Source organism: Ovis aries, chromosome 19, assembly GCF_016772045.2.
Source record: "Ovis aries strain OAR_USU_Benz2616 breed Rambouillet chromosome 19, ARS-UI_Ramb_v3.0, whole genome shotgun sequence".
NCBI classification, from domain to species: domain Eukaryota; kingdom Metazoa; phylum Chordata; class Mammalia; order Artiodactyla; family Bovidae; genus Ovis; species Ovis aries.
The window spans coordinates 54,026,999-54,041,660 of NC_056072.1; positions in this window are offsets into that span (position 1 = coordinate 54,026,999).

Consider the following 14,662-nt stretch of genomic DNA (forward strand, 5'->3'; position numbering starts at 1 on the left):
AGAAACCGTGTGGACAGAGGAATCTGGTGGGCTACAGTCCATGCGGTGGCAAAAGTTGGACACGACTTAGCAACTAAACAACAACAAATACTTGAAAAGTGCATTAAAATTTGGACCAAAGAGTGCTTCCTCTTCCCCCACAAGTACAGCTTTGAGCAACAAAAGGTGGCCCCACTCCCAGGACCACAGCAGCTGAGATGTTTGTCAGCCAAGCTTGCACACTTGTGCTCACCACTCCCAGCCCTGCCCTGCTGGCTGAGAAGTAAATGCCAAGAGGGATTAAACATGAAAGGATTTTATCAGAGGAAATGCATGTGTGACAGGAAATTAAGAGAGGGATCAGAAGAGGCTTCAAGGTGAGCCTGACCCCAAGTAGGGTTATCGGAGGTAGCAAATACACAGCTACAATGCCCAATGTGAATTTCAGATAAACAACAAATAAATTTTTTAGTATCAGCAAGTCTCATGCAGGACTGGGGACATGCTTATATAAGAATCGTTTGTTGTTTATCTGAAATTCACATTCACCTGAAGGTCCTATAGCTTTTATTGTGTGTGGTGGGGTGGGGGTGGGGCGGGAGGTGGTGGGCAGTGTCCTATAGTTTAGCCAGCAGCCCTAACTCTGAGGAAAGGAGAAAGGTAGGTTTACTGGGAGCATCCTAAATTGCTGGTCTAAGGAGGTTCTGCAAAGCCACTGGGGAATCCTTGAGCCAAAGTTATGGGACATCTGAGGCATCTCCCCAAATGGTATTGCTTCTGCACTATTGACAGGTTGTGGGAAGTGCCATGGCCTCAACACAAATGAGGGGTGGAATAAGAATCCAAAATCCAGGATCTGGGGCCCTGGGTTGGTTAAGTTCCCTGCAGTGGGAAGTCTTCAAAGTACAGGCTTAGGGCCGCCACATCCCAATACAAAGTCCAGTGTGGCTGAGAGGTCAGCAGCAGCTGCCACTGGACACATGTCTTCCAGACCCAGCTCAACTGCCTTGAAATGAGGTCAAGAAAAAACATCTCTGCCCCAGTTCCTCCACCCTCCCTCCTTGCCCCGCCCCACAGGTATACTGGAAAGAAAAATGGGTGATGTGGCTAAGTACTTCTTCATCCTCAGATCAAAGGATGGGTGTGTGCTGAGTGGACCAGGCTTCATCCAGGCTCAGATCTTGCCTGGGGACTGGGACACGCTGCCTCAGCCCCATGGAGACTACCTCCACCCAGCACCCCTGGCAGATGTGAGCACACTGAACAGCCCTTTTCCACAAAGGTGAAATCACGGGTCTGAGAGCATCTCAGGTCCATTTCTGGGAAAGCAGAACTGAGATGCCTGGAGAAGAAGAGGGGAGAAGGGTGGGAAGAACCACAAGTGTTGCAAGTCTGGGGAAGGGTGGGTGCAGCAACTGGTGGGAGAGAGTCCTCCACCCCCACTCTGGGGCAGAATGACACAGGGGAGTTCATCAGCCAGGGAGCTGATTAAGGGAAGCATTCTCCAAGCACCCCTGCAAGGTGGGGAGCAGCTCTACAGCACCACCCTGCTTGTAAATCACAACCCTAGGTTCGCTGATATTTCTCCCTCTAAAAGGCACTTCCGGACTTCCCTGAAGGCCCAGTGGCTAAGACTCCATGCTTCCAAAACAGGGGGCCTGGGTTCAATCCCTGGTTGGGCAGCTAGCTCCTACATGCCACAACTAAGAGTTTGCATGGTGCAACTAAAGATCCCATGTGCAACATAGACCTGGTGCAGCCAAATAAAAATATATTAAAATTAAATATAGATATAAATAGTAAAATGTTTTAAAATAAATATATTTTTAAAACTATCAACAAAAGGCACTTCTCCTTCAATTAAGTATGGAGGTACTCAGTGAGTTGCTCTCAACAAATAAGATGTGGCAGAAATGATGGTGTGTGATGGTATGTAAGACTGGGACATAAAAGATGTGTGGCTTCCTCCTTGCTTTCCCTCTTGAACTGCTTGCTCTGGGCGAAGCCAGCTGCTGTGGCAGGATATACCCCAGCAGCCCTATGCAAAGCCCAGTGGCAAGGAACCAAGACCGCCAGTCACCAGCAGCGTGAGCGAGCCCACTTGGTACTGGATCCCCTACCCCACTTGAGCGTTCGGATGACCACAGCCCCAGCCAACAGCTGGAGTACAACCTCACCAGAGACTCTGAGTCAGAGCCACCCAGCTAAGCGGCTGCCGGATTCCTGACCCACAGAAATGCTGAGATAATAAAGGTTTGTTGTTTCTCTTCTAAAACAACATTACTTTGTTTGGATGCATCAGGTGTTAGTTGTGGCGTGTAGGATCTTCAGTCTTCACTGTGGCGTGGGATCCTAGTTGGCATGTGGGATCTAATCCTAGTTCCCTGACCAGGGACTGAATCTGGGCCCCCTGCATTGGGAGTGGGGAATCTTAGCCACTGGACCACTAGGGAAGTCCCATGTTTGTTGTTCTAAGCCACTAAGTTTTGGGGTGATTTATTATGAAGCATTAGGTAACAAATATAAGGACTGCAGCTGCAAGTTCGAACGGCCACTCTGTGCCATCGGACAGATTCCCATATCCCAGAAAGAACACCAACCTGGAGTCAGATGTGGCCAGCTGGGGTGCCCTAAGGGCAGGCAAGGGGCCTTCCCAGCCTCAGGGAAAGGAACATAATCACATTTCCTTCCAAACACCTTCTATCTTACACCGGACACAGGCTTTCAGACTTAAAAGTCAACATGTTGTCAGCTTTGTTCTCTGGCAAGGGAATGGGTCCTGGCCCCGCAGGCTGGCTTGGGAAAGCCCTGAGAGCACGAGTGGAGACATTCAAGGTCGTGCAGACCTCCTCCAGTCTCTTCACCAGCTCTGTACACCCCTCCCCTAGCTTCTGCATGCCCTGTTCCTGGGGGCTGGCCCTTGGCTCTAAGAAGATGACACTGCGGCCACCTTGTCCTTACAGAGAGCTGGGAGCTCCCTCCAGCTCCCCGGCAGGCTGTGACCAAGAACTCCCTAGTGGGAGGACAGACACCAGCTCCTTTGCCTTGAGGTGAGGACAAGCCCAAGGCTCCCTGATGTCTACGACCAGGCCGAGACGGCCCTCCCCCTGAACTCTTCCCCTTGGGTGGAAGGATGGTGATGTTGGTGAGGTGGCTCCTTCCCATCCCTCTCCTGCTTTCCCCACTGCCTGACCAGGTTCTCCTGAGAACACTCCCTTCAGAAACTGCTGGCATCAGGTCCTTGACCAGGTTCTGGAAGACTCTGACCTGAGACTGTGAAAACACAGGACCTTCCAAGAGTCATGCAAGAGTTACTATCTTTGGACACACACTTAGGAGTTGGGCTCTGCCCTCCATCTTCAGAGCCAGAGGTCAAGAGGAGTATTTGGGGTGCCAAATCACATCTGGAGAAACTGGGCATTTGGAAGACTAAGAGACTGGCCCAAGGCTTACAGCAAAGGAAAGTACTAGGACTCAGGTCTGTTCCTCCAAAGCCATGCTCCTGGTTGGACCTCACTGCCTCCCCCATCTGGGCTGCTTAGGGAGTTTCTACATGTTTGTCTTTTTAACCCACAAACTCTGACCCACTTATCCAATTACCACTAAGACCACACACGCTCCAAAGAATATGCACTCCTCAGGGCTCGCCCATGAATGGCAGTGCCAGGATTCCACACAGAGTAGTGGAGGCAAGGCTGCAGTCAAGCCCGGTGTTACGATGTGGCTGGTTGTGACCGTGGATGGTTGAACACTGTGCCCCAAAGGCCCTGGCAAGGCAGAGAACCACACTTTCAAAGGAAGCCACAAGTCCCAGTTTCAGACACCCAAAGGAAAGGCTCTCCATTGGGGGCACTGGAGGTGACTTGGGGGGACGAGCTGAGACTTCTCGATGTCACCCTGCCTTCCCCAGAGCATCTTGGTCCACCCTATTCTCATCTTCATGACCTCTCTCCCAGTGACCCTGAACGCAGAGCTGCTCCACCCCTCTGGGCCTTGGCTTGGGCTGGTCCCCTTACCTACAGCGCCCTCGTCATGCAGGCTTCACTCTGTAAACAATCTTAAACCATCTATTATTGCATGCTAGTGTGGCACAGCGGTGAAGCGCTTGGGATCAGGTTCTGGGAGCCTCTGGTCTGGGCTCTGCTCCAGGTTAGGCTCTGCTGTGGAACAAACACGTGAATGGGAGTGAGTTACTCACCTTCTCTACAGCTCTTGTCATTAAGTTCTGGGTAGATGGCCTATAGACAGGGCCCTTGAGAGGCAGAGTGGACTCCTAAAGTTTAACTGTAGTTGCTATGGCCTGACTCACTGTACCTCACCTAGAGTGGCAGAAGGTGCTTTAGGAGACAGAGAGACTACACGGTGTTGGCATTAATCACTCAGACTGCCTCCACTTGACAGCCTCTTCACCGACAGTGTGGGGTTCAAACCCCAGTCCCTCCCTCTCCCGCTGAGGAACTTTGGGAAAGGCTCTGATTTACTTTTCAGGGCTGCTGGAAGGACAGCCAAGTGTTTTGGATAGTACAAAACAACTGCCACACAAATGGGAGATACTGGTGCCAAAAAGGGGCTTTCTGGAGATGAAACAGGAGCAAAAGTATGGCTTTCTAATGGTGACATCTCACTCATATGCAGGACAGAAGAGGAGCTGCCTTTAGAAGCAGATGACTTACAAGTTCTGGGGGATCCAGCTTTGACAGTCTCATGTAAAGCCATTCTGGGCCCAGCCAAGGAGCCATCACCCCTAAAGACAAAGAGCCCTGCAGAAGCTGGGCGTTCAGACTGAAGAGTTCTTAATAAAACGAAGCTTTCGCTGGGGCTTCTCCAGTCACCCAGGGGTTAGGATCTACATTCCCCTACGTGGGCCATGGGCTTGGTTCCTAGTTGGGGATCTAAGGTCTCACATGCTGCAGGCTGCAGGCAAAATAAAAATAAAGTTTTCATTCAGGAAAAGCTGAGTGTGGAGCTAAGCCAGACACTTACATGTTTTGTAGAGGCTCATTTACACTTACAACAACTCTGCAAAGAAGATATCATTGTACCCGCTTTACAGGTGAGGAAAGCAAAGCTCAGAGGTGTGCCTACCTGCCCAAAGGTTCACAGTCCATTACCGGAGGTGCCAGGATTGCAACCCAGAGGAGCTGGTTCTAAAGTGGAAACAACTGTCACCCATTGCGTGTTACAGTCTTCCTCTCTAACAGTATCTTATTTGACCTTAATGTCAGCGTCTGAGATAAATGTCCCTGGCCCAGGTCCAGCTCATGGTGGTGTATCCATGGAACCAACTGGTGGTCATTTCTCTAGTTCTCAGATGTGTAATGTACTGAGTGGATATACTTGGGAGTAAAAACCACGCCTCAGGTCCTTGGACTGTGGGGTGGGAGCCAGGATGGTGGAAAAGGGGAAGGTTCAAAGCTGCCCCCAGCCATGTCACATCCTTAGGAGAATGGTGGAGACTAGTGCTCTCTCAGTGTCCTAAAAGATACAAGGATTGCAGCCCCCTATCTAAGCCACAGGGTACTGGAAGATGGCAGTGAACTGTCCCAACCTTAACCATGCAACTAAGCCCAAGTGCTGCAACTCCTGAGCCTATGGGCCACAACTACTGAGGCCCGAGCATCCTAGACCTGTGCTCCGCAACAAGAGAGGCCACTGCAGCGAGAAGCCTGCGCGCCGCCACAAAGATGAGCTCCCGCACACTGCAACTACAGAAAGCCCGCGTGCAGCAATGAAGCCCCAGCACAACCAAAAATAAATACATAAATGTTTAAAAACATATAGAGCGAAAAAAAAAAAAAAGAAAAAGAAAAGCCAGCTAATAGCCCCAGTAGCTGTTATCAAATGCAGTATCTTTGTTAGAGCATATTAACAAGACTGTATATATAGTATTCAGCTATTAATCTGACAAATACATTTTATATTGCATAGCTCAGATGGGAAAGAATCTGTCTACAATGTAGGAGACCTGGGTTTGATCCCTGGGTCAGGAAGATCTCTTGGAGAAGAAAATGGCAATCCACTCCAGTATTCTTGCCTGGAGAATCCTGTGGAGAGAGGAGCCTGGCGGGCTACAGTCCATGGGGTCACAAAGAGTCGGACACGACTGAGACTAACACAAGAAGAACCATCCTTCTCAAAAGAGGGGATCAGAGAAAATTCACTTTCTCTGGGGATGAACAGCAGTACACACTGATGAGCCTGCCAAGGGCTAGGTCACCTCTCCTGTCCTCTGTCATCACATAACATCCAAAGGGATCTGTCTCACCTGTGCCCCAGAGCACTGCAGGTCCACTGCATTTTGAGATCATGTCATCAGAATAGAGGATCGAGAGGTGACAGGTATGGGAGTGATGTTAGTAAGACACACACACTCGAGAAGGTGAGGGATAAATCCTAGGTGGACTCAGGTACCTACCAGACAGAGCAAGTGTTTACGGGTGTGGGGACACACCAGAACATGCCCTTTGACATAAAGAACACACTGGAAAATTAATGGAGAAGGTGCCTGAGAGGATGGGGTAACATCCTGCAAGAGGCAGTATATACCCTGGTGCCCTAAGTCAGTGGGCACTGCATGGGGCTGTGTCTCCATTAGAGGGGTTACATAGTCTGGAAACCAAGAGCGGGGAGCAGAGTGGTTCCAGTCACTGTCACTTCTGGGAATCCAGATGGAAAGTGCATGTTGCCAGGAAATTTAGAAACCCTGGTAACCAGAGGAGAAACACTTGCCGTGGTGAGAGCGAGGATTCCACCAGACCCCAAGCTGTCCAGTCACTTTGGGCTCCTCGTGCCAAGACACTGGCAGGGAAGGACAAGAGTCCCCTCCCCGACTGGGTAATAGACTCTGGTCATCAGGAGACAGTCTAGCTGCTGATCCACAGTAGGGGCAGGAAAGAAGACGTTTGGCACCTAAGTGGTTCACTGGGACAGCTCTCAATTCTCTCATCCCCAGTTTCAACAGGAAATAAAGAAATGCACGGACTGGGCCTGGTAATAAGGAGTGTAGACCTCTCAAGGATGAGGGTCTCACTCACCACCACCCCCATCCAAGCCACCTAACCCGTGGGGGTGCCAGCTCAGGGCGCAGGGGCACAAGGAGGTGGTGCAGGAGAGGGTGAGGGTGTCAGTTATACCCTCGAGACCAGCTGTAGAGAGGCGGGAGCTGAATTCTAGACCTTCAAGCTTCCCCCGCAGGAGTCCCCAAGAGAAGAGGCCCAGTGGGGACTGGAGGAGCTGCTTCCCAAAACTTATAAAACTGGTGAATCTGGGCTCCCCTGCTCAGTGGTAAAGAATCCACCTGCTAATGCAGGAGACATGGGTTTGATCCCTGATCCAGGAGGACCCCACATGCTGTGGGCCAATTAAGTCTATGTGTTACAACTACTGAGCCTGTGCTCTGGAGCCTGGGAGCTGCAACTACTGAGCCTGTGCACCACAGCTGCTGAAGTCTGCAGGCCTAGAACCCCTGCTCCACAAGAGAAGCCGCAGCAACAAGAAGCCCTCGCACCACAACTGGAGAGAAGCCTGCACGGCATCAAAGACCAAGCACAGCCATACGTAGACAAAATTATTAAAACACACACACACACAAAGGGACGCATCTGAATCAGTTCCAATGAGGTGGATGAACCTCGAGTCTATTATACCAAGTGAAGTAAGTCAGAAAGACAAAAATCGTATATTAATGCATATATGTGGAATCCAGAAAGATGGTATCGACGATCTTACGTGCAGGGCAGCAAAGGAGACACAGACATAAAGAACAGACTTTCGGACTCAGGGGGAGGAGAGGGTGGGGTGACTGGAGAGAATAGCAATGAAACATACTCATTGCTGCTGCTGCTTAGTCACTTGAGTCGTGTCCAACCCTTTGCGACCCCATGGACCAAGGCCTGCCAGGCCCCTCTGTCCATGAGATTCTCCAGGCAAGAACACTGGAATGGGTTGCCATTTCCTTCTCCAACGATAAAGAAAGAAGTGAGTGAAGTGAAGTCGTTCAGTCGTGTGCGACTCTTTGTGACTCCATGGACTGCAGCACACCAGGCTCCTCCGTCCATGGGATTTTCCAGGCAAGAGGACTGGGGTGGGGTGCCAACATACACATTACCAAAGGTAAAACAGATAGCCAGTGGGAGTTTGACGTATGACAGAGGGAACCCGAAGCCAGTGCTCTGTGACAACCTGAGGGATGGGGTGAGGAGGGAGGCAGGGTGGGGGGGTTCAGGAGGGAGGGGTCACATGTATGCCTATGGCTGATTCACAAATGAACATTCACAAATGTGGCTGTTGCCACAAATTTTGACTTATGGCAAAAACCATCACAATGTTGTAATTATCCCTCAATTAATAAATATTAATAAATATCCTCCAATTAATTAGTAGTTATCCACCAATTGATAAATAATTTAAAACCAAACAAAACTAGTGAATCTGAATAGTGTGAAGGATGGTGGACACTGAGTGAACCGCTCAGATATCTCCTTCCTCCAGGACCGGAGACTTGCTCCCCTGCCTGCTGGTGGCTCAGGCCGAGTCTCTCTCTCTGGGACCCACCTTCTGCTGCAGTGACGCCCTCATCCAAGGTCGAGGTGTGTTCAGAAGGGCTGCCTGCATGCAGAGCCTGGTCACGGTGACCAAGCAGCCTCATGTTCATACAGGTCCACTTGGAAACAGAGCTCTGCACCGGCTAGACCAAAAGGTGAAAGCTAGTTGCACAGTCGTGTCCAACTCTTTGCGATCGCATGGACTGTAGGCTGCCCAGCTCCTCTGTCCATGGAATTCTCCAGGCAAGAGTTCTGGAGTGAGTTGCCATTTCCTTCTCCATTTCCTTAGCTGCACTGAGGCCTTTGTCAAGACTGAATCACGTTCAACCTTGCCCTCCGGTCAAGCCTGCTCTTTTCACCCCCTAGAGGTCTTGATCCCAAGATCTCTGAGCCTGGATTTTGCAGATAAAACGATGCCAATCTGTTTCCCCTGGAGGGCTGACTCAAGACAGGGATCCTCATTCAACCAGGCTCTGCTGAAGGCTTCCGAGTATGAATCTCACCCCAAGCTCAGGGGAGCAAGAGGTAGGATTTTATTTTTCTACAACTTAACCCAACTTCCACAGAAGTCCCATTCTGCTGAGTTCTAGATGCTTCCCCCACTGTGAGGTCCAAGTTCAGGGTCTCACACTGTGCCCAGATCCTTTCTGGACGACCCTCCGGAAGCTCCATCCCCAACACCCATCTCAACTCGGTCCTTTCCAGCCTCCTCCCCCACCCTACCGCCAAACCTTTCTCCCAGCTCTAAATGTTTTCCACCAAAAATTGTGATAGAGGTGGAGCAAATGCAGCTCATGGAATTAGCTCACGTTCTAAATTCTTAAACATAAATAATTACAAATTAAGAAATCCCACATAAAAATCAATTTTTTTCCTGCTTCTCAGGAAAGATCAGATGATCTATTCTTCAGTTCCCCTGGTAACTGCTTGCTGAGGCAAGAAGGAGCTGCTACCCCTTTTTGTACACCAGATGGCTGGGGTCCTTCCTACGGTCTAGATGGCCTCCAGCTTGCTTCTCTCAGCCACTTTGCCCACCTGTATCAAAGCTTAGCCCTTGCTGCTCTTGGGCTTCCTTAAGGATTCAGGATTGCAGTTTTGGGAATTAGGCCTGATTTTCACTTCTGTTGCTCAGGCAGTGGGGGGCAGGAAGGAGTTGCTGGTGGTGAGAGAGAAATGCCAAGAAAGTTCCTTGAGGTGGCTTGTGAAAGTTGGCATAGTTCAAAAGTAGAGAGAAGAGAGGGCATCCCAGCAGGTGAACCCACCTGAGCAGAGGCTGTCTGCAACCCCCAGGACAGAGTGAGGGCGTCTGATGAAAGCATGGGATGGAGTTTATGGAGGAGTGGGGGAAAAGCTGGGTGGGAAAATGGGCCAGATGACAGGCAGCAGCCTTGACCCACCCAGATGCCAAGCTTGTGGGAAGCTGGAGGCAAAAAAAATCCATTACTTCTCCAAGTGCCCTATATTTCTGAACAACACAAAAGGTGAGCAAGTGGGTTCACCCCAAACTATCCTCTGCACCCAGGCCTGCAGCAACCTGAAAGGAATTTGGCTCTCCCAACAAGTTTGGCTAATGTTTAGTTCAAGGCTCTGTGTCAGGCCCAAGGAGGAGGGGTACAAGGAAAGGCCAAGAGCAGAGGTTAGAAAACATAAATGCATGTTCTTGGACATTTCCTCACATCGATGGTGAATTCTAACTCCCCTTTCCTTGTGTTTGGGTCCCTTTAGTTACAAGGTTCTAATCAGTAAAATGGGCTTCCTAGGTAGAGCTAGTGACAAAGAATCCCCCTGCCAATGCAGATTTAAGAGACACAGGTTTGATCCCTGGGTCGGGAAGATCCACTGGAGAAGGGAATGGCAACGCACTCCAGTATTCCTGCCTAGAGAATCCCATGGACAGAGGAGCCTGGCGGGCTACAGTGCATGGGATCACAGCCTGACACGACTGAAGTGACTTAGCATGCACAATCAGTAAAGTACTGTGGGGATGACACTATGTGACTTCTGAGGCCAGGTCATAAAAGGAATACAGCTTCCTCCTTCCTCCTTCCTCTCTCTCTCTCTCCCTGCCACCTGGGTGTAAGGAGGCCCAGGCCATACAGAAGAAGGCCCATGAGCCAACAGTCCCACCAAAAGCCAGTATCAACAGCCAGCGTGTGAGTGAGGGTCCTTCAGACAATTCCTCTCCTGCCCTAGCCTCTCACTGCCCCAGCTGTCACCATAAAGTTAAGCAAAATAGAGGCAGTTTTGCTGTTTTAGCCTCCAAGTATCAGAATTGTTTGCTGTGCGGTAACAGGTTAAGTGGCCGGAATACACAGACCCTGTCCCCGGATGATAGACGAAGCCACTTCTGGATAACACACAGCTGAGCAGTGTCTGGAACATCCTAAACGCTCCTTAGCTGTCAGGGCTGGTGGAGGGTTCTGGACAGGACAGAGGAAGCCTCTTGCCTATCAGAACACTCCTTATCTCTTAGTATCCATCTCATTCCCCACCTGCACCCCTGCAGGGGCCAGCAATTCCTTTCACCTACTCGGCGCTTCAACAGCCCTGGAGTAAATGACTCAGACTTCAGCAGCCCCTCACTATTGAACACTTCCCGCTTGTCCACCTGCTAACATCGGGGCTGGGTCTCCACCCGCCTTCCCTGTGAGATGGTGGCTTAGCAGGAACCAACTTCCCAGATGAACAGCTACTAATACTTTCTGTGTTTTTTAAGTTATAAAGGCAAGACAACCACATTACAGAAAATGTTAGAAAAGCAAGAAAAAATTACTCCCAACTCCAACATCCTGCCCTGTCAGCTCATTCTGCTCATCTTTGTGTTTCTCCCCAAAACCTACACCTTAAAAAAAAAAAAAAGAAAGAAAAAAACCTGTTAAGTCATGTTTTCCATTTAATTTTGAATGTCGCAGCACATGCTTTTGTCATAATTTTTTTTTCCTAATGAACACATAGCAGCATTGAGTAATTGAACCACATTTTCTGTAATTGTTACTCTGCTGTCTGGCATTTAGGTGGTTTCCAGCTTTCCTCTGCTGTAAACTTCTTCCTGCCTAGAGATCTGCCCGCAAGTAGAACTGCTTTCTCAGGACAAAGTCCTGGGAGAGAAATAACTGGGACGGAAGGTATGGGTATTTTATGGTTCTGGATATGCATCTTTTGTCAACTGATGACAGTGACTTTGAAAAATTTGGAATTGTGATTGTAATAGCTGCTATTGTTGTTATTATGAACATATTAGTTGACTGATGTAGAAAATCTGGAGAGAAGCAAATCAAAACCACCCATATTTTACCCAGCTAAGGACAATCATTATCAGTAACATACTGGTATATTACTTTCCTGTATTTATTTTTCTTTATGTAACCTTAAGGGTTTTGGGGGTTTGTTTCAGTGCATGTGTAAATTAACATAATTCTGATGATACTCTAAATAAATTGGAGATGACAGTTTTCCTTGAGGATTACAACTAAGCATTTTCCAGTTTATTGCTCATTCTTCATAAGTATCATGTTTAAGAAATGCATCATTTCCCACAAGGTAGATGGATCCTCATTTACTTGCCCATTATCCTATTCAGGGACACTTTAACTGACATCAAATTTTTGCTTTTAAAAACATTTTTATTGAATAAATTTGCAAATTATGATCTAAAAAGCAATTTGTAAGTTAGGAAAATTGAAAAATTATGGAAACTCATGATAGAAGACTTGACTAATTGGTCTTAATTGTGGAACAGATTAATTTAAAAATGCTTTTTTAGACTCATGATTGGAATTTAAATAACCAAGGGTGTTTTAGGGTTTTCTTTCATTTTTAACTTAAAAACAATTTTATTTGTCTATGCTAGTTCTTAGTTGCAGCACACAAGACCTTTAGTAGTGGCATGCATGACCTAGTTCCCCAACCAGAAATCGAACCCAGGCCCCATGCATTGGGAGTTTGGAGTCTTACCCAGTGGACCTCCAGGGAGGTTCCTGTTTTGTTCCATCCACTGGAACCTGAGACACTTGGTTTTCCAATGGCTTTGCCTCTTGCTATGTGACCCTGGGCAAGTTACACAGCCCCTCAGAACTGGATAAAATGAGCAAGCTAGATGATACTGGCCCTGGTGCCCGCGGCCCGGGCTGGTTCCTAGTCCTGAGCCTACACTTTTGTAAATGGGGCCTTCATTAAGGCTCCTCAGTTGTCACCTGCTTCCTTCCTCCCCGAGTCACAGGGCAACTTGGTCTGCAACCAGTCTGCAGGCTCCAGGGTGGCTGACAGCAGTGCCTTAGATCTGAAGTGTGTTTGATTAACCATTAAAAATGACTGATTTTGCTTCCTATGTACAGACACTCTGAAATAATCAAAACTCTTGTTAGGATGAGGGGGAAAAAAAATCCTGAGGGGTAGAACAAGATGATAACATGTTATTATTTGTATAAAAATAAAATAGAGAGCCAGACACTCGTATGAAAAATATATAAAGAGCTGTGGACGCAGAGGGCAGCAAAGGGCTACATAGTGACCAGTGGCAATCACAAAAAGTGTGGATGTTTGCTTCCCAGATAATCACTTTATTTTACACACAGGTAAGAGTTTGCTCATTGAAGAGGCCACTTGGTGAATGACACAGACATGGCTGGATGAAGTGGAGCTAGTTTTCCCAAACACTTCCTGGGCCCCTGGGCTGACCTGTAGCTGAGACCTCACCTCCTTACCTCTTCACGCCTGACCCCTGCTCAGCCTCACCAACAGACCAGCAAGGGCTGAACCATCAGAAACTACAGCTAAACAGAGAGACGGACAGAGAGAAGGAGTAGGGATACAGAGGGAAGGGAGTGAGAAAAAGAAAGAAAAGTGTCCATCGTCTGAACAACCAGAAAGAACTTGGCAAAGTTTTGATGATGTTCCATTTACAATGAGCCTTTACAAATGAAATTCTTTAAAGTAGCCTGCCTTCTGGATGTCTTTCTGTCTCTTAGCAACTCAGAATGGCGAGGGACTATGCCTGCGTGGGATAAGACCTGGGGTCCCAGTTGGCCCAGGCTCCAGTCCCAGCCCCATCCCTCCAGCACAGCAACGGGCGGCCAGCCACCAGTCTCCGGGAGCACTGGGCACCAGAGCCCCCGAGAGAGCTCACCCCCTGAAATGAACCACTTCAACAACTGGACAAGGCTCTGGAGTGAAGGCCTGGGACAGAAGATAAGAAGGAGCAGAGTCTACATTTCCAGATGGTCTTTTTGTTATCTGTCGGGATTAATCTTCAGTGACAGAGCAATTAACTGCACAGAACACGTGGGGAATGGATATGAAGCGGGTGTCCTGAATAACACGGGGAGGCAGAGGGAACCTCGGGGACTGCATGGAGTGCCCAGAGTCCCGCCCAAGGCAGGGGGCAGACAGGACCCTAGAAGACAACCAGCCTCCTGGAACTTGACCACCACTCACAGCTTTTGAACCTTCTGGCTGGTACTCTGTCAGGCTCCCCTGTTCAAGAGGCTGGTTGGAAGAGAGTTGCTTTCTTGCTCTCTCTCCACTTTTTAGCTGAAGTCACGAACCCTAAGCTGCAGGCCAAGGTTGGTTTGATCACAGAAAAGTTCTCTTCTGCCTTCCTGCCGACTGCCTCCTGCCACCATAAGGACCTGAGCTAGTCACTGTCTCCAAGTCTTTTTTTTTTTTTTTTTTTCATATTTATTTATTTATTTTTGGCTGTGTCAGTCCTAATCGAGATGCAGTGGCTGTGGTGCACATGCTAAGCTCCCCTCAAGGCAGGCGGGATCCTAGTTCCCCAACCAGAGATCAAACCCGCGTTTCTTGCATTAGAAGGCAGATGCTTGACCACGGGATCATCAGGGAAGTCCCTCCAAGTCTTTTTTATCCCTGAAAAATGACTCAGGAACCAGAGATTAAAATGTTGCCTTCCTAGTAACAGCCGATGCTTTAGAGTAGCTTGCCAAGTGCCAGGTCCCAGATTCAGTGCTTTATGGGTAATACCACATCTGATCCTCATGACCCAATCAGTTCAGTCCCTCAGTCATGTCAGACTCTTTGTGACCCTATGAACCACAGCACTCCAGGCCTCCCTGTCCATCACCAACTCCCGAAGTCCACCCAAACCCATGTCCATTGAGTCCGTGATGCCATCCAACAATCTC